Genomic DNA, 22847 nt, shown 5'->3' with positions numbered 1-22847 from the left:
ATCTGCCCGACCAGCAAGCCCAAACGAAGGTCAGCACTGAGACTTTCAGATTCATTTCCATTAAGCAATCCCTTGCAGAAGCTACATCAGTAAGCAGGAAATCCCTGCATGAAAGATCTTTTGCCTCGTTGAAATTACAAACAGAAAATCTTGCAGCAAGATAAAAAAAGGTTATAAATTCTGGAAGACATTAGATGGGTAAGAAGCAATATCAGTATCAAACTTAGCGATCTATGTGTGAAAAACATGATTTCAGTTGTGAAAGGGGTCTTCACAACTTACAGTAAACACAAGGTAGTAAATATAAAATTAGACAGTTTGACGTTAAATGATTTTTGCCCTCATAAAGAAATGCATTTTCCCTGGATACTAACACACAAAATTTTGATTACTTTCTGCACGGACCCCAGTGAATGACAGAAATTGAAAATTAAGGAAGAAAACCAGCAATGAAACATTAAGGACATTTGCTACCCTTGTCTTCTGTTTCAATATGGAATTACTGAAAGTGTTTATAGTGAAACTAGAAATCACAGACCTGCTGCTCCTGCTTTGATTACAGCCTGAAAGCTGGGCATCGTTCCGAGCTATGTTCCTCTGATAAGGTGAATCCTTGCAATTAGCAGGGCTAATTTCATGGAAGTTGTTCCACTGAGAAAATGCAAAATCTGCTGTTCTGTGTACGGTACAGACTGTGATGGTTTGGCGAAAGCATTGCCCTCACATCTCTCCATCTTATTATAGTCAGCACAAATACTGAAAAAACAGAATTACCTGGATTAAAATTATATGACTGTTACATGCAAAGAGTTGCTCTTCCCACTCCATCCCATTTTAAGTGTACTGACACTGAGCTCAATTCGTTGAATATAAAGACTAAACTTAAATGGAGTCTGAGGATGTCTTCTACTTAGTGCTTGGTGGGGAGATGTTTTATTTGTTTTATTTTTTTCCTTCTGAATGAGGCAGACAACACAGACTTCACATCCCAGCCCAGGTGTCCTGACAGCCGGGTTACCCCTGTGCCTTAATGGGTTTCTGCCTCTCTGTTCTCCTCTCTCTCTTTCTTCTTCTTTTCCGCTCTTCCTCATTTTTTTCTGCTCCTAATCACATGTTTCCACAAACTATTCTTTCTAGGCGCATTGACTGTCACAAGATTATTTGGTTTAAGGTCATGAGACTTCAAGTTCTGCTTTTTTTCCCTCTATTTTTAATGGGCTCTTTAGAATTCCCCTTGTTAAGTGTAAGTCTGCAACCAGCATTGCAGAATGAGGAGAGATGAGCAAAATAGAAGAGCTGAGTGATGGCCAGACTTCAAATCTCAAGTGAATCTGGTGATGAAGTACAGAATTGAAAAATGATGCAATTACTCCAGTGAGTCCCTAGAAGCAAAATCCCCATGCTCACAGCCTCACACTCCTCAAGCCCTCTAGGATTTCATGACACAGCTCTTTTTTTCTCCTTCTCCTGAATAGATTTGAATCATAGAATCATTGAAGTTTTAAGAGACCTTAAAATGCCATCTTGTCCAACTCCCTGCAGTGAACAGGGTCACCTACAGTTAGGTCAGGGTGCTCAGAGACCCGTCCAGCCTGAGCATGAATATCAGGGATGGGGCATATACCACCTCTCTGGGCAGCCTGATCATTGCCTTACCACTCATTTAGTGGAACTGCAGTTTGGATCAGGTGAGCAGAATGGAGCTGAGAGATGCTTTCAGCCTTGACTTACTTCACCTGACTGAGGTTATACACACAAGTGCTTTCCCTCATATAGATAAAAGATGCTGAGTTGTGGTGATTAAGTCCCATGTGCTAAATGTAATTATATCATGAGATGAGAAAATGGGCCACTGTTATGGTAAGTCCCCATGATATTGTTGTTGGTTTGAGTAATGTTTACTAAAGTTATCAGCACATGCAATAAGCTTGTAAGGACAGGTTAGCCAAGACAACTGAAAATAGCAGCGATTTTAGCACTCAGGGTCTGTCTGTATCACAGTGATTTCTGAAAACATTCCCATGAAAGAGTGCACTGAATAGCTCCAGTGCAACTCACTGTTAATGCAACTGACCTGCATGGACCCAGCATCCTGCTGAGACCTGTCTGGAAACCTCTGCCATTTGCTCCCTAAGAAGACAAACAGACCTTTGTTCAAAAGGCTTGTGGAATTCTAAGACTTGAGTTAGTGGGTTTAGTCAGCACTTTTTCTTATTAGTAAAGGCACAGTCTCTCTCCTTTGTTCTCTAAATCCATTTGTGCAGCTTGGTGCCTGTTAGTGGGCCTAAGTCCCTCCGAACCACCAGAGGTTAGGTCTGTAAATGGGCCTAGAGCATAATGCCATGTTTGAAAGACTGCCTCCATCAGGGTTTGGGAGTACTTTCAAGTTACAGTTACAAATTTCCCCATTTTTCCTGTTGATTTTTAACACTAATACTGCTAAGTGTGTACTGGTAAACTGTCCTGAAGTGAGCTGTACCAAGTTTTATATTTGAACTATAGTTATACATTCTGTATTAAAAAGATGATTTGGTATTTCCATTGGAAAATCTCTTTACACTTAATTTGTCAGTGTAAATCAAGACAATTTTTGATGCGGTGGAGTAGATGATTATACTCATAATACATGCTATAGAGGTTATTAAAATCAAAAACAAACAAAAACCCAAGAACCCTTGCTAATCCACACAGTGCCACATGAGACCCTGCATGGTTTATGGACCAGGTCATTAATCTGCAGTACTAAGCAGGCAGTGATAGTATCATTAAGGTTGGAAAGACCAATAAGATAATCTGGTCTGACCATCAGCCTGTACCTGTGACTGCTCTACTCCACATTCCTCAGTACCACAGCTACCCTTTTCTTGAACACCTCCAGGGACAGTGACTCCACCACTGGGCAGCCAGTTCCAATACCTCACCACTCTCTTTGAGAAGGAATTTTTCCTAATATCCAACCTGAACCTCCCCTGGTGCAACTTCAGGCCATTAATTCTTGTCCTACTGTGTGATTGGTTAGATTTCACCAATTTTTACTGGAGCACCTCAATGTGAAGTTGGTATTTCTTGCATAGCCTTTGATAGGTGCCACTGTTTAGAGTTCAGGATCATGCAACGTTTGTTTGTTTCCTTGTTTTCAGTTGAGATTGTTGCTAATAAAACCCAGTGTCGTGGCTTTGCTATAACTTTTACCTTGTCCTTCTTTCATTTTGTTCTCTTCTCTTGTGTATTTGAGCTCCTCATGTCTCACAGTTAAGCAAACACCTTGACGTGAACATTTCTGTTTATCTTTGTAATAGAATTAGCAACCAGATATCAGCTAGATAAATCCAGCAGAAGAAAAAACATGCATTTTCTTAACCATCTGGGGAAGCAGTAGCTGGATCCTGCATAGAGCCCAAGTGAGATCGTATCCTGAGACATTTGTGTGCTGCCCTTACACTCAGCAAACTCCCTCAGAGCAAACATGCCAGCCGGGAAGCCAGAGGAGAGCGACGGGTTCTTCCCAAGCCTCAAATATTTGCTCTGAGACAGCCCCAGTCAGCTGCTAGCAAAGGCAGCAAAGAGGCCAAGCTCAGCAGAGTGCCATTTGGGCTTTCTAAAAGATTATAGGACTGTCATGCATTTTTCAGATGTGGCCACAAATATTTGTTTTCTTGCTAAAGCAATGGCTTGAGGGTAAATTTACTCAGACTTCTTACAAACCTCCTTATGTAATGTTTGCGGTCAGATGATTTTCAAGGAAGGAAATTAAAAAAAAATAAAGTAAGATTGTACAGCCCCGGACAGGCAACCCGTGCTGTGGGAAGGAGCTGCTGAGTGTTAAGCTCCTGAGATGGAGGTGGAAATCTCCCCTCTGCAGGAGCATCCATTCTCCACAGTACATCAGAGGAGGCTGTGAGAGACCTCTTACATGGCACGTCTGGCAGATGTTGAGGTCAGCCCTTGATAAGGACTTTGATCTAAGCGTACAAGTCAGAAATCTCTTCTCTCTACCCACATGTCCTGTCTCTACACAGTGTTTTCTTAACATCAGCACAGCAAACATAACACAGGTTTGGGGGAAATTTGATGATTCTAATCAAATTGTTCTGCACTGAAATTAAACAATGACAAATTTCGGGTTAGTTCTAGCTGGCATTTCCTTTTCGGCTGTAAAAAATGTGAATGTAAATGAAACTCCACAGAATACTGAGCTGGCAGCCACAAAAATACAGCACCATTTTGATCAAAAAAGTGGAATATTTTCATTAGCCCATGCCACACAGTGCTCTGAAAGCTAAAGGAGCTCATAACCATGTTTTGTCCAATGGATGAAACTGCCCCCTCCCACCTTGCACACCTCGCGCTGCGCACACTTGCAGCTCCTGGTCAGGATGCTCTCCTGCCTGGTGAGAGGGCCAGGGCTGCACCCTCCCACTGCGTGAGAAGAACAAGCGCTTCACGCTGCCATTCCCACTACACCAGAATTGCTGAATTTTAAGCAATAACAGCCTATTATTTTATTTTAAGTTTTAACAATCCCTTTTTAAATGGAAAGATCCTTGTTTATTTCTTGAGCAGATTTTATACTGATTTTGATAGGTTCATTTTTGTTGGACCACAGTCACAGTTACCTGTGGATACCAACCAAACAATACATGTCTATGGGAGTGCAGATGGTGAAGCTGTGATTGAGACCACGTTCCAATGAGAGTAATTACAAAGTGCATATCAACACTCCTCTGCTATCTTATCTCTGAGGATTTATTTGCAACTTTTTAAATGGGTGTATGTGCCGGTGACCTACAGTACCCTGTCACTTAGGGGAAGGAATTTGGTTTTTGACAGAAGAGTTATTCAGAAAAGCATGTTTTGAATGTTAAAGAAATTACGTGATAAATTTACTACTGAGGAATACTAAATTTTGCTTGAACTGGGATAATGTTATCAAATCTAGAGGTATGAATTTTACATAACAGCATAGCTAAACAGAGAGAGAATATCAGGTAGGATATCCTGTTTGGACATATAGTTTGCAAAGCCTCAGTGATGAAGCCACATTTATAATTTATACTTCAGAGTAGACTTTGGATGAGAGACTGGGTTTTTTTTCAGTTGAGAAATTTCTGGCTATTTTTGCTGTTGTTGTTGTTCAGTGACTCTCAACATGGAATTCTACAGTGAAAACCAGATTAATCAAGTCAAATCATTTACTTCTACTGTGTAAAGGATTTATTGATTGCTTCAGCTCTTCTCTTATTCCCATGACATATGAATTAAACTGGAGGAGACAATAACTCCGTTAACAAACAAAGATATAGGGATAGTCCCTTTAAGCAAAGGATGGTTTACTATCTTAATAAGAGTCATGGTGTGATGCTTCTGCCCTTGAGCACTCTTTTCCTTCTTTGATGTCGTCTATCTATTTATAAAGTGCTCTGAGACTGCAAGGATGAAACACCCTATATAAAGTACAAGGTCTTTGTCTGCCTCTATTAAAATGAGCCCAGACAATTTTTTTTTAAAAAGAGAGGAAAAGTATGCAGCAAAGAAGCCATGTGCCATGTGTTGCTTAGAGATCTGAAAAAATCTTTTGATAAATCAGTCACTTTTTTTCCATTTCAACCTAAAATGCACACAGAACTTCAGAAAACTTCAGCTACTTTTCTATTCAGAGCAAATGAACCTGAAAAATTAGAAACAAAAACTTAACAATAAACAAATAGGAAGTTGAAATGGATGCAGTCTTATGTTCTATGCTGCAATTACAGGCTAATGCAGGGAAACTGTGATTATACATAAATAATAAGTTGAAGTAGCAATGCCCCATGGAGCTGAAGGACTGGCACTCATCTCTACCCTAACAGAAATCTCCTCTGCCAAAGTGGAAGACCATAAGATGAAATAGTGGTCAAAACGGTTTTGTCTGAGCAGCTTTGTTTTATGAAGAAGCACTTTGAAAGTGATAAGCCTACAAATGTCTGACATAATGATTCTGTTAGTTGGCACTATGGATTTTTCATTTCAAGGAGCAAATCAAGACCATGGAAGATAACTCTAGGATCAGTCCTATAAAACATGACTTTTCACTGACATTTCTGAGACTTTTGTCTATTTCTTGACTAGACCTACTAAACCTACAGTGCCCAGATTGCCTTTGGCTGAGGAAACACACAAAGTTTATGAATCATATGAGAGCTGGTTAAGGACTCCAAGGAGTCCCCTTGGATCAGGCCCTCAACCTCATAATGTGTTACCAAGTTCGAGAGGCCAAATGCTCTCTGCTTGGTGTGGCAAAGCTCCACCTGGAGTCTCACACTGGAGAATGCCCCATGCTGGACTGGGCAATGTGGGGAATTCACCTACTTGAGTGTGCAGTGCACTTTATCCTTTCCACTTCGTTGTATTCACTGACAACCAGAGGAACAGTTTGGGCAGCCCAGCTGTAAAGGACTTCAAGTACCTGAACTAAGCATTCCCAATTCTGCAGTGATGCTAAGTACATCCTTAATTGCCATGTTGAATTACAAGCCAGTTCTTCTGTTCCTTTCACTTGTACACCTAGGTCAATGAGATTGTCATGCTCTCTGTCACATTATGTTAGAAAGAGAAGATTCAAAATGACACCCTTTCAACTTGTCTCATGTGGCTAGTAGCTTTCCAGTTCCTTTATACTTAGCAGCTTGTGAGCTATTTGAGAACTGTTGCTTTTAACAAATCCAGTTAGCTGACTGTCTGCTGAAAAGCCACAAGAGGAGAAAAAACCCTAATAAACACCAAAGTCTTTTTTTTTTTAATTGTGTTCTCATTCTTTGTATTCCAAATTTTGAGATTTGATTAGCCATTAGCATAGAGCTGAACATTTCACATCAAATAGAAGAAGATAGCTGAGCCTTGGACATGGTGCTCATTTATTCTGACCTAACTCTGGGCTCTGCATGAGCACAGCTATTGTTATTTTGTACAGGACTTATATTTGATACAGTGTGTGTCCTGTTATTGTGACTCTGTAAAGCTCCTGAGGATTAAGAAAGAAAGGCTGTGGAAATGTGCTGCCTGAGGTGTCAAACATAAAAGAGGAGAAAAAGCAAAATATGGGCAAAGTGGATACATTTGTACCTGAAGCGCTCAGGAAATCAGATAATGCTCATTCGGTTTCTGACTCCACTACCACGTTTTTAATGTGACGTTGGGAGAACCGTTTAACTTTTCTCTTACCATTTTCTCTTTTGCAATACTGACACCACACTTTGCTGAGAAGTAGGGGGAAAAGGGCAGATCAGTTTTCGGCCTTATTTCAACACAGAGGCCATCCCATGTGGATAACGGGAATACGAATGATATTTTTAAGGAATATACATAGTTTATAATATTTTCCTTCTGAACTAGCCATAAAATACACAGTGCTTAACGTACTTGTTTTTGTTTTATATCTCATACTTCAGTAAAACAGGATGCATTTAAAACTATCTGCTTGCACCTTCCCCCTTGAAAAAAAATATTTGACCTCTTGAAGCACAGAAAATAAGAAGTCTACTTTTTTTCTTTTTTTTCCCTGCAAAAGCTTTTCCTAAAAGAATTACCTTTGGCAAAACATTTGTTTGTTGTAAATCTTCAGAAGCTATGTCAGAAGCCTGCATTGTAGTTTTCCATGTACTGCATCGGAACAAAGTCTTACACATTTTAACAGTAGCTATAAAACAAATTGAGAAGATTTAGGTATATCTCTTGTCAGCCAGCAGACTTTTGCAAGCCCTCCCTTTGGCAGACAGCACTTTTAAACATTTATATGGCCTAGGATTTATATGGTAACAGCATGCAAGCAAAAAAATACCCTAGTTGGTATCAAAAAGCCTTAGCGGATGTCTTATTTTGGGAATCAGCTATTTAGGTTTATGCTGAACTGAAATCACATGTTCTGCCGTGAAGAACTGCTTCTGTTCAACTGTTTACATACCGTGAATAAATGTTTAAAACAATCTTTCCTGGGAATAAAGCTCAAAATGAAAGGCTCGGCCACTTTTACAGAAAGCAGGCTAGATCTCTTCGTGGTGGCTCTTGAGTGCTCCAGTTGTGCCTGCAACCCACCACCCTTGGGTAGAAGGGTTTTGCGTTTGTACTATAACACTGTGCAGGTGTTGGGATCCTGCCCCTGCAAATGCATGGGTTGCAGAGGCGAATGGGAAACCTGTTCCACTGTCATGAAAAGGTGGATTCATTGTTTATAAAACAAGGCCACAGATTCTCCAGTAGACCATTCTGGATCACTCCATATGGTGAGAATTATAACCTCCTTCCTGCAGATGTAGCTCAGAAATGCTGAGAAACTGACCTGCAAAAGAGAAACACGTCTCTGAGCAGAAATGGAGATATGATAAAAGATAACAAGGGCATTTTGATCTCTTGTGGCACGAATATCTTGGAATTTGGAGGAAATTTAGATAAGAAGAAATTCTTCCCTATGAGGGTGATGATGCACTGAGACAGGTTGCCCAGAGAAGATGTGAATGCCACATCCATGGAGGTGTTCAGCGTCAGGCTGCGTGGGCATTTGATAACCTGGTCCAGTGGGAGCTGTCCCTGCCCCTGGCAGAGGAGTTGGAACTGGGTGATTTTTAAGGTCCCTTCCAACCCAAACTATTCTGTGACTCCATGATTATATGAATATTTGTGGAAAAAATAGCATAGAACTTTATCATTAAGATTATTTATATTGCATAAACATAAAAACCAAACCAAACAAAAAAAAACCCTAGGGTTTTTTACCTCTTTTCTATCACTTCCTAACTTTTCTGTATTTAACTTGGCATCCTGAGTTGTGTCCTTAGTAATCCTCATGACTCATATGTAAGGTATTTGGACAGCATATGCTCTCAGAACGAACAGATTTTTAAAATGTGATTATTCACATTTGTATGAGCACAACCCCCCTTCCCAAACATCAGCCTGCACAAAAATGATAGCTATCTGATTACCCACAGCAGAGGAACTGCAATGATAGGAAATGGAGAAATTACACTTCGTCTCACATTTCTACCTGTACTTTCTTATATGTGAACCTCATGTCTATCTAAACACCTACTGAACAGCTTCACTGTTCTCACCACAGTAATACAAGGTGGATATTTTTCCATGTTGACTGCAATAGAAATAGGCTCCATTTTTTTTTCAAAATAATGATTTCATGTCCCTTCTGTTTCCTGTGGTTCTGGCCTTTCAGTGGATCTCCATCGTTTTTAGCATTATGTACTCATGTGACACAGGGATAAAGCTAAACTGAAGGACTTTATCCTAGGAAATGCAGCAAGTATAAGCTCTTTTTCCCAATACAGTTCTTTCTTCCTTTCACAGTTATGGACAAGCCCTGAGGAATACTTCAGGTACTATGCATTATGAAGTGCACATTGCACATTGACCTATTTTTAAATAGTCTTTTTCTTTTTTTTCTAGTAGACAAACCCCCTTGATTTTTTTCATGTAAAGTTTGCATCCAGGCCAAGGATACAGCAGCACTCTGTGATTCAGGCTAACAAGTTATGCTGCCAGGTTCTGCCTTGTTAAACTCCCACCACATCATCTTCTTGACCTCATTTACCTCTTACGAGGCCAGTGCCTGAAGCAAAAGAGATTTAGTTTTTAAGGGGTTGTTTTGGCTTCTCATATTTAAAGCTATTGAAAAAATAAGTCTCTGTAAAAGAGCTTGTGTCCCTGCAGCTATTGTTTGGTACACAGCACCAGAAAACATTATACTGTGCTGTAACAGCAAGCAGGCAAACTGGCAAAAGCATGAAAAGAAAACAGATACGTTAGCTACAAATATTCATTTCTTAACCTTTGCTTTCATTGCTTATAAAGAAAAAGAGTCATTCAAGCAGTGAACATGCAGGAAATGGCATGCATGATGGTTTCCCAAAGGCTATGAGACTAAACATAGATATGGGCTTTGGTGAGATCTGTTGCCCTCTGAAGTGCAGAGGGTACTATGAGGCTTGCAAATTCTTTGGAAAACTACACTGAATGCATTTGGTTGGGGATTGATTTGGCTGTGATTGTACAGTATAGTGTTTGCTTACATGGTCAAGGTGCCTGACAGTGCAGCTGTGCAAACAGACAGGTGGGTGGGAGCACTCAAATACAGGTACGACTGGGTAAGAAACTTCATACTTCAAAACACTTCAGATGCACAGCTTGCTTCCCTCTCTCAAAATGTTCCTCGGGTCTCTGCAGCAGCTGGAGGATGAGAGGGCCCTAACTACATCAAAAAAACTGCTTTGGTCCGGAGGGGTGTATGCGTGTATTAAAGGCAGGTACAGAGAAGATGATGTCCAAATATATAGTTTAATCATATGCATGCATACTGGTAACTCCACATGATAGCAGTACTACTCCTACGATCATGGGAGACTGGGGTAGGTCTGATCCTCCTTCCAGATCTGTAAATTAGGTGTTTGCATAATCATACATGCCTTTCTTTTTGCCAACTTTTGTCTTTGCTCTCCCTCTTTTTATTCTGCCATGAATTTTGATGTCTTCTGAGGTTTTGGGCCTTCCTCTTTGTACCTGACAGCCAGGACACCTTCATTACTGAAAAAGAAAAGTCACATACCCTGCAATACGAGTCACAAGAACTGGGGCTACGAAGCTCCTGAAACAGTTTTGTTCAGCTACAGAACTATAAATCAGTAACTCTCTCCAGCAAATCCGATTTATACGCATTGTTGCCAGTACTTGTGGAATCAGAACAAAAGCTTGTGATGTTTTAGACAAGGTCCTTGAGAGCATAGGAGACGTCCAGGCTTTACTCATAAAAATCACACACTGCACAACAAGTGTCTTCTGGCAAACATGAAAAGCCACTCACTGTTAGTTACTACTTTACTTGCGTTTTTTACTTGCTTTAAGTGCTAATACATTTGAATTATTATCTTCATTCATGATCTCAGGTTATTGTTGTTGCTGTTTCTGGTGCTTAGTGTCTAATGCCTGAACACATTTTTGTGGTTTAAATCTTATGGATATTCACTCTTTCTTTGCAACCAATAAATGTGAGAAATACTGACTCAAAACTTTTGCATTCCAACTCACTCTGCACATAATTTGATTGCAGCTGAAGGAGTTTAAGCTAATAGTATGAGCTGCAGAAATACTCCCATAGCAAAATACACTTTGGCCTCCTCTGTTCCTGTAATACATCTAAGGGAATAATCTGAAGAGAACTCTCTGTAATTAAGTACAAATGAAGGGAAACAGCAGGCTCCGTCACTGAGGGGCTGATGTGCAGTTTCACTGTCCTGGCAAAGCTACAGGGATGGAGTTCACTGAAGTGTACTTTATGTGAATTTCGGGGATATTTAATCATTATCAGATGCATGTAGCATGGGGAAGGAGCTAGGCTCTGGGTTCAGAGGATTGGCTTTGGCCACAAGCAGTGTTCACAAAGCATTTGCCATCTCACATTCCTATGTCTTAAATTTAATGGAGTTACAGCTTTGACCCTTTGGCTGCATTTCTGATGCCACGTGCACATGCACACTTGGCCGAGTCCTATCAGCACTGGCCTTGCTGGCAGCCATCACTACAGCAAAACCACAGAGGTGGCCTCCTCACTCCCTTCAGCTGCAAGGCCCACAGTTAGAGTATGTTTCACTTGCCCACCCTCAAACCATGCAAGCTGCCACGAACTCCTGGCAGGGTTTGCTTTTTATGGTTGCTGGTAAGTAAGAAACTCTCCTGAGAAAGGTGAGGGCAGAAGTCACTGATGCTCAGTGCCCATGTGCTGGAGCAAGGCTGCACTGGCAGAGGCAGACGCTTGCCGCCAATGCCATAGCCCCTTAGGAAGGCACATGTGAGCCATGCCCCTCCCAGGCAGGCCGAGGCAGGTCTCTCCTCACCTGGGTGGCCATCTGGACCCCCTGGCCCTGCTTGTGCCTGGAAAGCCAGTGGCTAAGGCAGGTTGCTCGGCGCCAGCAGCCTCTGGTGTCTGCATGGAACTCTGCAGTCCTGCACACCAAAAAGAGCAGAAGTCTCTAAATAGCTTTTATTCCTTCCTTCTCTTAGAAATGAATGAGACAGGAAAAGTGAAAAGTTGCAGATATCACACTTTAGACTTCTTTAGATATTGCCAATCTTTAAACACCACAAATGTTCCAGCATAAGGTGCTAGCTATGAATCTGATGTTCCTTGATGGCTTTTGGGCAACCCTTCAGACCATTTTAACCTACTGCAGACTAATTCATAGGTGTGGGGAGAGGAGAGAACCGCTTGACCTCAAATCTAATTCCATCTTTCCCTGCACTATTTTCATAAAAACTGTGTGATTCATGGCGTATTGCCTACATCTTTTCCTTTGCTGCAACTCACCCTGCAGCCCCTTAAGGGAGTAGTTTCCTCCTAAGATTTGCTTCCAAAGCAGTGCATTTTTTACTTCACAGTCTCACCCTGTATCTGTGGTTTCCTACTGAAAAGGAAAGAACATACTAAGAAGATAGTATGTTATTAATAATGTAGTAAATTAATAGTTGTAGTTATTAATAATGTAGTAAATTAATAATGTAGTAAATTATACAGATATGAGATTAATGATACGATAATGATATTGAAAAACTATCTTTTTTTGTTCCAAAAGTGAAAAAGTATAAATCAAATCTTATTTGGGAATATTAATTAATGATTCCATTACTGTTGCTAATACCAAGTCTAAAAAGAGATGGAATATTATGTCAACACAGTGCAGAGGAAGTGATTCAATTGTAAGTGTAAAATATTCATGTCTCCAGGCGGCGAGCTGGCACTGTAGGTTAGAAATGAAACATGATGGTTCTAAAGTTTAGAGGATGATAATTTTAACCCCACAGAGATCTTTGTCATCTTCCGCAGTGTCCATTTTCAGATTACAGCTTTCAGATACTGCCTCAGGAATGCAAACACAAATATGAAGGTGGGTATGAATCACTGTGAGAGTGGGCTCCCATCTTTCACAGAAAGACACTTCCCAAGCAGGGAAGCATGTCATCAAGTTCTTACAGTTCTGATTTTGTTGTTTTTTTTAGGTAAATGACAGCAATGACCAATTCAGTACTGAAACAACACAGCCATGTCACTCCAGGAAAGAAGAGAAAACATGACACTCATGATGGCAGAATGGGACCTTCACTTGTGGAGCAGGTTACTACTGTTACTTTCACCTGTTCTGTATAGCACACGAAGAGATAAAAACTAATATGTCATGGCATGGAGAAAGGCGCTTTCTTTCACTGCACTGTATGAAAGCAGTCATAATGCAGGGAGCATCTCCATTCCCAACACTGTTCTAACCAGAGCTTATATAAAAAAATATATATTTTTTTTTGTATCAAACATAATGAGGGTAAAGCTGGGAAGAAAAAGATAGAGGACAGGTTTATTTTACTCAAAATCCTGAGATACATCCATCAAAATTACTATGGCTCTTCAAATCCCTGACAAAGTCAGAGAGAAGATTCCGTTTTCTGGAAAGGACTTTTGTGGATGAAGAGGCGGTCAGTGCTCATCAAGATAGGATCCAATGATCTAGACTGTACAAAGGCTGGTGCTCTTCAGTATTTCAAAGGCATATAGCACCACTGTCAAATGTTATGAGTTCAGATTCTTAAGATTAAGACCTCAGAATTTTCCAGGCTATGATTTAAATATTAAGTCTATCCTGTAATATATAACACATGCTTCACACACAGACCTGGCCTCTTTCAAGACTCTTTACGAGCTGACTTGAAATACAATTGCAACAGGTGTGTTTATAAAACTAGATGTGGTAAATGTATCTGTGCTGAAGCCTTCAGTTAGGCATTTACATGCATCAGCGAAGGACAAAGTCTTTTTCACTGACGTCTGAGTACTGACAGTACTGAGACTTTCAGTTTACTTGAGATTCAGACTTAGTGCCTTAGAGTGATGCTAAACCTCTAACAATGTACTTGTACAAACATGGATGGTTCGACACACAAAATATCTGATTCTTCATATGGCTTATCAGTCTCAGTTGAAAATTATGTTGCATTTCACAGTGGCTGAGAAAGTTAGCCAAAATTCAGTTGTTACTGTTTGTACCTCATGGTTTTGTTACTGGGGCAACCCGGGACTTTTGCTATGGAAATGTTGCTTTCAGAATTTGATATACTGGCAGTATTACATAGACTTATTGAATCATTTTTAAAGATAAAGCTGGCTTTAATGGGTATGCCTTGAGAAAGAACTGGAATACTTTGTTGTAACCAGCTAGACCACCTATGGCAGTAGATTAGCAGCAGACTCACAGAACGGAAGTAAAACTAGCCTCCAAGCCTTTTGACATAAATAAGATAAACCTTTAGAGGCAGAAAATCTGCTTTAGCAGATTTCAAATTTAAATTTATGCTTTGAAACTTATTGCTCCTAGAAGATGATGTGGACATTAAAAGAACCTGCAGAGTGCCAGATGTATTAAGACCTGCCTAGACATTTCATGATCCTTCCTGTTTTATAAAGCTTCCTTCCCCAGTTTGTTTGGTGTGATACAGATTTCTATTATACCCTAATGGGGTAAGAACCAAATCTCAAATATCAGTTCCTCATTAAAGTGCTGGCCTGTGTGACAAAGCTTCAGAGAATCATACTCAGCACCCTAACTTGCTGATATCACGTGAGCCCAGACAGACCTCCTGCTGCCCCGCTCCAGCCATTGCCAGAGGTCTGCAAAATGCCATGAGCCAGAATTCAGACAGCAGAACCAGATGTGGTCCTGCCAGCTTCCAATTTCACTCACAAAGTAATTTCTCAGAACCCCCCAAGTGCAGCTTTCTGCCAATTACTGCTGTTGCCCCGGCTTTACAGAATCGAAGAATCACAGGCATTGGAAGGGACCTCAAGAGATCATCAAGTCCAACTGCCCTGCTGAAGCAGGTACCCTACAATGGGTCGCATGGGTAGGTGCCCAGATGAGCCTTGAATATCTCCATAGAAGGAGACTCCACAACCTCTCTGGGCAGCCTGTTCCAGTGCTCTGTCACCCTTACAGTTCTTCTGCACATTAGTATGGAACTTCCTATGTTCAAGTTTCAGGCCATTACTCCTTGTCCTATTGCTATGCACCACTGAGAAGAACCTGGCCTCATCCATTTGCCTCCCTCCTCCCTTTAGGTATTTATAAACATTTACCAGATAACATCTGAGTCTTCTTTTCCCCAGACTGAACAGACTCAGATCATTCAGCCTTTCCTCATATGGGAGGTACTCCAGGCCCTTTATAATCTTTGTGGCACTCTGCTGCACTCCTTCTAGGAGATCCCTGTCTTTTTTGAACTGGGGAGCCCAAAACTGGACACAGTAGTCTAAATGTGGCCTCACCACCTCCCTCAATCATGGTCTATTTAATGCCCCCCAAGATACCACTGGGCTTCTTGGTCACAAGGGCACACTGATGGCTCATGGCCATCCTGCTGCCCACCAGAACACCCAAGTCCTTCTCCACAGAGCTCCTCTCCAGCAGGTCATCCCCTACCCTGTACTGATGCATGCAGTTATTCTTCCCCAGATGCAAGACTCTACTCTTGCTCTTGTTAAATCTCATCAGGATTGTCCCTGCTCATCTCTCCAGTCTGTCCAGGTCTTGTTGAATGGTGCACAGCCTTCTGGTGTGTCAGCCACTCCTCTCAGCTTTGTATCATCAGCAAACTTGCTGAGCATAGACTCTATCCCTTCATCCATGTCATTGATGAAGATGTTGAACAAGATCAGATCCAGCTCTGACCCCTGGGGAACACTGCTAATTACAGACCTCCAAGCAGACTCTGTGCCGCTGATGACAACACTCTGAGCTCTGCCAGTCAGCTTTACTGTTCCTTCTGCCTCAGCAACTTTTCCTCCCATGTTTGAGAACGGAGGAATGAAGGAAGATGAGGGCTTGCACATTTTTTTTTCCACGTTCTTTCTTCAAAATGTTCGCACAATAAAGGTCTCTTCAGTAACTATATTTTCCTAAGTCACTGGTTCAAACTGAGCCTGGATAAGCATAGATATCTGATGGGAAAGGAGAAAAGAATGAGCCAATAGAAATTATTTTGAAGAGGGGTCTGATTAATGTCCCCTTACTCTATCTTTCTTCAGTACAGCTGCTCCCATATGAACTAGTCATTCCTGGAGCTCTTGTTAAAGACAAAGAAGAAAAACGGACTCTTTTATAATGAGTCATCTGACCTATTTGATCTTTATTAGGGTGCTACAAAAGTGCCCGTTTCACTCTGTGAGCCAAATGGTCTAAGTGACAGGTTCTATGCTGGGGATACCTGCATTTAATGAGATGAATCCTATTGCTTCTGACGTCTTTCTTGACACATAATGAAAAGCATCCTCACAGAGTGGAGGCACCAGTACCTGTTTGTCACCCACTCTCCCATAAAGCATCGTAGGGGAGCAGTGGAAGGAAGTGATCACTGCCAATGTTATTTCTGGCCTGAAGCTACATGCTTTACTTGGAAAAATGGCAGTGCGATTTTTATCTGAGAAAGGATAGATAGGGAGATGGTTTCCAGCCTCTGACTGTAAATAAAACAAAAATTTTATTTGAGTTTTTGTTATGCATCTCACATGCTGGCTTCCAGCTGCATGTGAATCATCATCTCCAGGCTGGGCAGAACACATCCACAGCTTTTTGTGGGAGGCTTTGCAAGTTGTCTGGGGAGCCAGCTATCAGAAACCCTGCCACCTCTCTGTACGAAGGGACTCTCCCAAGGTTTAGGTCATTTGATAAAAAATACTTCTAGGTTTTATTTTGCATAGTGTAAAAAGTGCCCTAGAGATTACAGAGTAATACTCCATTACCTAATTAATATTTAATAATTAGTGCTAAATGGAGCAGTTCTCACAAGAGATTAGAAAATAATTCACATCTTGCTTGCTGGGACAATCCCCTGGCACTGATGATCTTAATTCAGAGCAGTGTCTGACCCCTACAATCAAAGCGAATGCTGTTAGCCTACTGAAATTAGTATGTTTTAATAAAATTCCATTTCTTAGTGACAACTTTTTCATAGGTCTTCAACAAGCTCTGTATCAACAAAATGGGCCACTGTGACTCAAGTGCATTTTTCATGCAGTGGAGAATGCTTCCTAGGTTTCAAATGAGGAATTCAAATCTAAGGTGAAATAACAGCTTGAAAAAGATGACGTTTTGCAATGACCTTTCCGTTTAGTGTCCTGAGAACTGCAATCAAATTCTGATGTCACTGAGAAATCCATGACTGGTTGATTGACCGTTAGCCTGAAGATAGCTTTTTCCTAAGTTAATTCAACCAGAGAGATTCTTTAGGGAATCCTTAAACACAGTGAATGTTCCCAGGAGATAAATTGGGTGGATGAATCTTCAAATGTTAAGTAGCGTTTAACATGATCTAGTTCAAATTTGTCCTTTGTCTTGTACTTGCTATAATTGCCTACAGAGCGTAAATTGGATGCTGTCTGAATACTGGTGAAGTGCATCTATTTTATCCAGAGAAAAGTGCTTAAAGAAAGGGGACAGACTGCATGGAAAACAGTCTATATACTGATCACCCATATGTCAGGACTGGAAGAACAGAGCTTATTTAAGTAGCAGTTGTGACAGTGGGGTTATTGTTCTGTTTCACATGTAGGAATTCTTGGCCTGCTAACAAAGGAAGAATAATATTGAAATATTATATATATAATTCATATTTATAATATGAAAAAGGAGATGGTTGTATTTTGTCATTCCTGACTTTCTCAGCATGTAAAAGCAGAACAGGAATATCCTCCAGCCACCCCTTGTATTGGAGGTAGGATGAGTAATGGGGGGAAACAAGAGCTTAACTGCAGAAGATACAAGGATGTTCAGACAATCCAAACCAAGATGTACTTCCTGCTGGAGAGAGGTAGATGAGCCAAACCATTAAGAATGAAATCTCACTGGAAATGTGTCTACTTTTCCTGATTACAGGAAAACATGAATTGAAGCAAGGTAGTTATTTCCAAGTATTTTTTAGATCAACCATAGCTAGACAGCCATAATAAAATAGCTGTAATCTCTGAACCTGAGTGACAGTCTCCCATTTAGAGAAGTTATTAGGCTCTGGTTGTTCAGCTTCTCTGATACACTAGAGGGGAATAAAACCTCACCAGAGTGAGTTGGTCTTGTGCCATCCTTAAGGAACAGGAAAGACGAGCTTACCCAAATCAGAAGAGTAAAGTGAGATGATGTGGAGCTTGAAAGGTCATTGGTGACAGAAAATACAGCCTCCGTAAGTAGTGTTAATGTTTTGATTCACTGCAGTGGTATTTGGATTAGGCTTTTAGCAGAAGAGAGTTGCTGGTTTTGTTGTGTCTTCAGGATATATGAGTTCTAATCCTAGTGCTTTGTTCAGGGGATTCAAGTGACTAATTAGGGACTTAAAATATTGGATTAAAAGCTTTATAGAAATTATTTTAATAGCTTTATATGTAAGCTTAAAAAGGATGTTGTAACTTCAGGTAAATCCCCAGTTTTATTTTCCTTAAGTCTCAATATAACCTGTGGAGGAGAAGAGAGCTGGAAAGATTTATCAGTAGAGATCTCAAACAAATCGGCACCTTCACCTTCCTCTAGCTGTCCCCTGGGGCTGACTGCCAGAAGTGAGCTCTGCTGGATACAGATTTATTTTTTTAAGTGTCTCTATTGTGCATGCAATCTTTTCTTCTGTATGTATAGATTTGGCAGCTTGGAAAGCTGAGAAGTTGAGGGATGGGAAAGGACACAGTGAACCTTAAACAGGTACCATATTTAAGTACTAAATATATTAAAATGCTTTCTTACAGCTATGGTGGGAGCAGAGGAGGGCCAAAAGTGAGTTCAGTCCTGATAAAAGCATTTAATTTCCACATACTCTCACTGGAAGAAGTTTGGTTTCTCTGCAGATGCCCAGAGAAGAGACTGAGTTCACTTCATTTGTGCACATATTTCACTGTTGATGAATCAAACCAACATGAAATGGTAGGTGTGATTTCCAGTCAGCATAATTCTAAGAACAAGTTCTGGTGGGGAGAATCTACTTTTAAAAAATTGTATCCTGCTGTCATCTGTGTAGCTGCATCAGAGAAACAGCTGTTTGAGGGAGGTTGGACCTACTGTTGCTCTACTCAAGTGCACTGCCCTAACAAAGAGGTTGATGTCCAAAATCTCTGCACAGCAATACCTCTCTATCACAAGATAACAGTGGTTAAAAAGACAATAACTCAGTTGTAGGGAAATGTATGTGGAGTTCAGGTAGCTGTCTTACATCCAACTTCAATGTATACAACTTAGGATCACAACAGGTTTCTCTACGTAATAGATATACTCCTAAACTCACAAATTACAGTGAAATTTGGTATAAGCAGATAAGCTGACTACAAATGTTTCAGCACTCTTCTTTCCAATGTCCCTTTTGTAATATATCCAACAAGACTTGTTCTAAGTTTTCTAATAAACTTTATTATAATGTATATTTTTTCTCAACAAAGGAAGTCAAATGTAGTAATGGTAATGACACTTCTTTTTGAGATTTGGGTATTTTTGGAGCCCAGATTTCAAAATGGATAAGAAGATAGACATTGCTGGCCTATTTGAGTTGGTACAAGAAAAGAAGCTCATCACAGTACCTGGAGTTGGGATCAATCACATATCATATTCTTTGACATTCATGAATACCAAACATCTGATATGAAAGACCTATTAATATTCTCTATGTTTTTCCCTAGCAGTAACTTTCCAACTGCAAACAGGTAATCCTTATCTCTGCACAAATATCTTCAAAATGGAACATGTTTCTCAAGGGAGTTGAACTCACTCCCCCAATACCTGTAGATTTTAAAATATTTTAAACTATAACACAGTACTGAAATCCAAATTAACAGTTCCTATGGCAACTACAGTTTACACATGAAAAATATCTGTCCTAAACAATCTATTCAATGATGCATGAACCTGAACCATGCTGTAAGAATTTCAGCATTCTGTATTACATTAATTTTGAATCTTAAAACTCTCTTGCTCACTAAGGCTAAGATCACTTTTTGTGGACTACTACAAGACTTACGCCTTGCTGAAGTGCAAAAAAGCACATCTGTTTGTAGCAAGGATACAGATAGCTCATTATAATAGGATTTGGACATCTATAATTGCTATGTTCTGTTTGAAGACCTTCTGTCATATTCATATAATCTTTATTGGAGATATCCAAATAAAAGGATTCATAACAAGCAATTCTGGAAGAAAGCCAGAGATCTAAAACAAACACTACCATTATCTCCAGTTAGCCCAAAATAGCCTTGAGAGATGCCACTGTCACAATGAAAAAGCTTTCAAAACAGTATGAAGATGTATTCTACATGTTAATAGAATTACTCTGCACAGTCCAAGACCTTGAAAGGTATATTTAGAATACCATTTTTTGAAAATAAGCTGTCTACATTATTGCTGCTAACTGACAGCTGTCTCTAATTTGACGACCAGATCATGGACCATTTTGTTTGTGCAAAATGAAAAGGGAACCCCAATTGCTCTCCTACTCCAGCTGAGTGCTCCAACCTAGGAGGGCAAAATGAAGAAAGGAGATTTCACTTGACTGCCATTTGTTGTCATCCTTATGTATGTGGGACGGTATGAAGAGTGTGGATATTCAGTACTCAATATAGCTGCTAATTTAGGTGTGTAAGCATTATGTAAAGCATTACATTATGTGTAAGCATTACTGTAAAATCTATAATCAATCTTATCATACTTTCTTTGGTTTATCTGAATTGTGGAAAGGTCATGTACCTTGAATAAGTACATAAGCATGTTACTGGAATTAATTCAGGAAAAATTATTAGATCAACCAACAGAATATGTTGTACAAAAAAACATGTTAACAGCACAGAGAAATGAGCTAGAGGGTGCTATTTAAGACTTATTTAATTTAATTAATCATGTTTCATTGCTAAATTTTCCAATATGTATTGATACCAAAAATATACATAATTCATCGTTGAATATAATGGATCAAATTTTTACTTCATCAGCAAGAACTGTAAGCAGTAAGTTGCAGCTTCCAGGTTCTTTGCCCAGCATTGGCTTGTGACCTAGTTACTGCACCCTAGACAGTGCTCTTAAGTGCATCTATTGGTTACAGTCCCTAGTGGAAAGTGTAGTGCTGTGAATTAGCTAAGTGTGCATAACCTCATTTCCTCTCTGCCCCTCCTTGTACCTTATAATGACCCTTCCTTTAGATGAGATAGGAGGGAAGTGTAAAAATTAGATTAACCTGTTATATGGGTATATCAAGATTCTTGATCTTCTTTTACAGTCTGTCTTATTGATTCAGATACATCAATGATTTTGTAATATAAATAATGAGCCTGATTCTGAGGACAAGAAGAAAATAAAGCTTTATGTGCCTTCCTCTCTCTTGCAAAGTAGATACTAAGCATAATGTTCAATACCAGCCACAATTGAATTGGTGCATTCAGGTTTATCTCTCCGGTTTTGGAAGCCTGAAGTGTACCTGAGTGAAGGTTAGCACTGACACTTAATTTTATACTTTCTATCAATTCAGAGTCCTTCAAATCTGGGCTTTTAAAGGCTGAGAGGCTTTTGTGAGCATACATTCTACTCAAGATCATATTAAATTCTGTTTTTATCAACAGCATACTAGAAATCGACCCATCTGTATAGAGTTTCTTTCACACCTTGTTGATTTTTCCTCTCTAAAAACATTATCAATACTAGATATTGAAGAAAAGGAGGTGAAATGAGAAAGAGCTTCATTTGGAGGATGATACTGCTTGATAGAAGTCTGAATTAATTGGATACATTCTGCTCAGTACAATTGAATTGAATCTGAAATTCTTCCCAAACTTTAGATGTCTCTAGAGAGATTTAAGTTATATAGTGAGTGAAAACATATTCCTCCTGTACAGTTTTGTGAAATACCAATACATAAACAAACAAACAAATAAATAATTAATGTTATGTGATAGGTCTGCTTGCTGATAGGTAATTTCATATAGCATTATATAGAAAAAATTGGATATTTCTTATGGGCTAAAGGGGAAGATGGATGACTACGAAAAAGCTGTGAATTGAAACAACTCTCTTCAATTGATTAAAAATCTGCAAGTCTTTGCTGAACTATAGATATGAACATTCTCTTGAATGCAAAGTGAAAGCCCGACAGCAATTAAGGGCAATGCTACAGGAGGCTGAGGAGAAATGCTTATTATTACTAATGTCAGGAAATGTAAGGAAGCAATACCCCTTTCCATTAAAATGGCATGCTACCTTGAAATGTAAACATGTTAGCCATCAAGAAATAAGATTAACTAGAGGGATAAATTTTGCATGAGTCATGCTGATTAGCAGGCCTATAAACAAAGGTTCGTTTAAAGCTCTATTTTGCTTTTCTGCTACCATCAAGTTCTCATGTAGAAATAAAAGGAATGGAATTAAAGGGAATTTTAAAATCTCTAAAATTAGTGTTTCATCTCTTTCTGTGCAGCTTTCAAGATAAATTGGATCGATAATGTAGGTAACAAAAGCAACACAACTTCTCCAACGGAAGAGCTACTGATTTTGTGTTCACTTTATCTGCATGCAATAATTCACCTCATAATGCTCAGCCTCCTTGTTTTCCCATAGTTGTTGAGAATAGAACTACAGAATTGTAGAATTGTTAAGGTTGTAACAGTCATCAGTCCAACCATCAACCCTTTCCAAAATGTCCACTAACCCACGTCCCTCAGTGCTACATCTACCCTCTTCTTGAACACCTCTAGGGACGGTGATTCCACCACCTCTCTCAGCAGCCTGTTCCAATAACACTCTTTTGGAGAAGAATTCTTCCTA

The 22847-nt window shown here is 39.8% G+C and overlaps 1 long non-coding RNA gene across 1 annotated transcript in view; it reads left to right on the top strand.

The window, feature by feature from the left end:
• Window positions 18140-22847, top strand: part of LOC110392430 — a 37409-nt gene continuing 32701 nt past the window's right edge. The window contains exons 1-2 of the long non-coding RNA XR_002434357.1: window positions 18140-18249; window positions 18803-18977. This is a non-coding gene — a long non-coding RNA (uncharacterized LOC110392430). The remainder of the gene's footprint in view (window positions 18250-18802; window positions 18978-22847) is intronic.

This window comes from Numida meleagris, chromosome 1 (assembly GCF_002078875.1).
Source record: "Numida meleagris isolate 19003 breed g44 Domestic line chromosome 1, NumMel1.0, whole genome shotgun sequence".
NCBI lineage: Eukaryota > Metazoa > Chordata > Aves > Galliformes > Numididae > Numida > Numida meleagris.
This window is presented reverse-complemented; position numbering and strand designations above follow the sequence as displayed.